The sequence below is a fragment of the Mirounga angustirostris genome, unplaced genomic scaffold (assembly GCF_029215605.1).
Source record: "Mirounga angustirostris isolate CCGP_5_RB_7025 unplaced genomic scaffold, mMirAng1.0.hap1 SCAF_11, whole genome shotgun sequence".
In the NCBI taxonomy this organism is placed as follows: domain Eukaryota; kingdom Metazoa; phylum Chordata; class Mammalia; order Carnivora; family Phocidae; genus Mirounga; species Mirounga angustirostris.
This window is the reverse complement of record NW_026991719.1, coordinates 98,407,600-98,410,701: the sequence shown is the minus strand read 5'-3', so window position 1 is coordinate 98,410,701 and position 3,102 is coordinate 98,407,600.

Here is a 3,102-nt window from a genome sequence, read left to right as displayed (position 1 = left end):
GGAGGTGAAAAATGGCCTATAGATAGACTTAAAATGATTAGAGCCATGTACACTAAACTCTGGAATTTGAAGGGGAGCAGAATTTGCTACCCCCAAATAATGCTTCTTCGGTATAAAGATTATCTTTAACTGGTTAGTTTTAAGAAATAGTAGACATAGGAGAAGCTCTAAAAACCGTAAAGTTACCGTTTTTTGTGCAAAACACTTACATAAAGAAGGGAAATCTCCATTTGTAAGGCTGTCTCCCTCTCTGTACCAGAAGAGGAAGATGACTAAGTCCCTAGAAACTCAGGGGAGAAGGTAGTGACTTAAATCTGCATAACAACCATACTCTCATTTACTGTGCTTCATGTGATAACCTTCCATCCTTGGGCCCACCGCCAAGCCCCCAACATCTTCTTTTGCCTTTAGCTGGAGATGTATATAAGGTGATGGTGTGGGCCATTTCAGAGAATTACTTAGTTCTGAGTATCTCCCGTGTATATAGGAGGTATATATTTTATTAAACATCTGTCTTTCTCTTGTTAATCTGTCTTTTATTATAGGAGGGTCTCAGCCAAGAACCTAGAAGGGTAGAGAAAAAATTCTTTTTCCTCCTGTACAAAGTTCAATCTGTACCCCTGCAATGAGTGCCTTATAGTAGTACTTTGATACTAGACAATGGCCATGAGTGTCTTTGTTTTACATCTGGGAGAATTATTTGAGCAGATGGAATAACTACTTGAAGGGCCTAGTTTATCCTTTAATTGTAATGTTACTTCTATGACAGGAGAAATTTATCATATTTTAACAAAAAATTTAGTTAAAATTTTAGATTATCAAGCTCCAGAGTTAAACTACTGATTTTAGATTATCAAGCTCCAGAGTTAAACTACTGATTAGGCTTGGATTGGATGTGATATCATAAAAAATTGCAAATTAACACTCTAGTTAATTTTGTTCAAGTAGTTATTTGAAAGTACAAACAATAAAGACATCACAACAGTTTGTAAAATTAATGACAAAGGAGAGTATTTGTGCACTTTTGTGTTAATCAGCAATCTGCTTGAAGCATTCACCACTGGTAAGATATACTTAAACATTTTTCCCAAGGCAAATACTATACTAATTTTTAAAACTCATCCTATTGTAATTCTGATAACTGCTTTGTTCTGTATTTTACTGTGGACTTGCTAGATATTTAGACTGTTGCTAGAGAAAGGTAGAAATGACAATGTAGATAATTACAAAACTGTAGCTCACTAAAAAATAGTTGACAGAAAGGGGAAATTATAAGATTAAATACAAATCTAAAAAATTTAAAAATTTTTCCTAATGCCTAAAAAGAACTTTTCTCCCTCTTCTTTTAGCATTTCCTTTAGAAAACTTGAGATTATAAATGCCATCTCTGCCTCTGAGATGTATGTAAATCTATTTAAATAGTAAATAAGCTTCCTGGGAGTTATGCATTCCAGAAATACCATTCTTGGGGGCCAAGGAGCCATCTCTTTGAAAAATGAACTTTAAGAAGGGTGGGGCTATTTCTCTGTCTGTGGCAATTTAGCTCTAAGATGTAACTTCCTGCTTGTCAAAAGATATGATAAATTTTATTTTTCTTTTGGTTAAAGACAATCAACATGTATATAATGGATTGTATCTTCCTGGTTATGTAAATAGGGTAAGATTTCTTTTTTGTCTCTTTAATCTCTTTAGGAGGTTACCTGTGATGCATCACAGTCTGTTTTAATCCTTATTTAATAATAATACTGTTTCATTATTTCTACATTTTGCGGAGAGATTTTACTGCATTGGCAGAAGATTTTATGGTTAATTATATTTCCCCAACACCAGTCCCCTATCTCAGGACAGAAGTCCTTTCTTGAATCTCTAGCCCAGCAGCAAAAACCTTGCAAAACTGATCTCCAGGACTCCTCTGTTGTAGACTGCTCTTTGGCTGCCTAGATTTTTTAGCTCTCTTAACCAAACTCTACTTAGTTGACTAATGAGGTTAAGTGAAGCTCTCAGTCCTCTGCAAAACATACTAATGCCTGTAGGATGCTTAATGCTCATAGCACATAGACAATGCTGCAGGATTCACTCATACCTTTAGTTTCTACCAGTTGAATTGGATGTTTAAGAGTCAACTATTTTAGTTCCTGAATCTGTTGTATACCACTTGTACTTATAAAATATACAGTTGACCCTTGAACAAAAGGAGCGTTAGCCTCAATACAGTTGAAAATCCACATATAATTTGATTCCCTAAACACTTAACTACTAATAGCCTACTATTGACTAGAAGCTTTATAGTTCACATAAACAGTTTAACACACGTTTTGTATGTTATATGTATTATATGCTGTATTCTTACAATAAAAGAATCTAGAGAAAAAGTAATCTAGAAAAAAGAAAATGTTACTAAGAAAATCATAAAAGAAAAGACATTTACAATACTGAACTATATGTTTATTTTTAAAATCTACATATAAGTGGACCCATGCAGATTAAACCATGTTGTTTGAGGGCCAAGTAATTAGATACATACAAAACAATAATACATTACTGCACCAAAAAATAGTTGTTTCTACTATTAAAAAGCTATATTGTTTTGGAAAGACCTACTGATATTTGGTGGTCCCCTAAGGAAATAAACAGCTTGTCACCCAATAGTGAGGCCCACAAAAATGATAAACTCCACTTACCCATAAAAAACTTACAGTTAGCATTACTTTCTTTTCAAGCCAACTTTATTGGAGTATAACTCTAAATGTACCCACTTGAGTATAAAGTTAAATGAGTTTTGACAAATATTTACACTAGTATATACCGCAGTCAAGATACAAAACATTTTCATACAACAAAAAGTCCCCTCCAGCCTCTTTGCAGTCAATCTATACCCTATCACTCCAACAACCACTGATCTTTCTGTTACTACAGTTTCGCTTATTGTAATATTTCATCTAAGTGGAATCATATAATATGTATTTTTTGGTGTCTGGTTTCTTTTGCTCAATGTAATGCTTTGAAATTAATTCATGATGTTGCACGTATCCATTTGTTCCTTTTACTATGAAGTAGAATTCCATTTTATTAATATACCACAATTTTTTCCCATTTAAATGT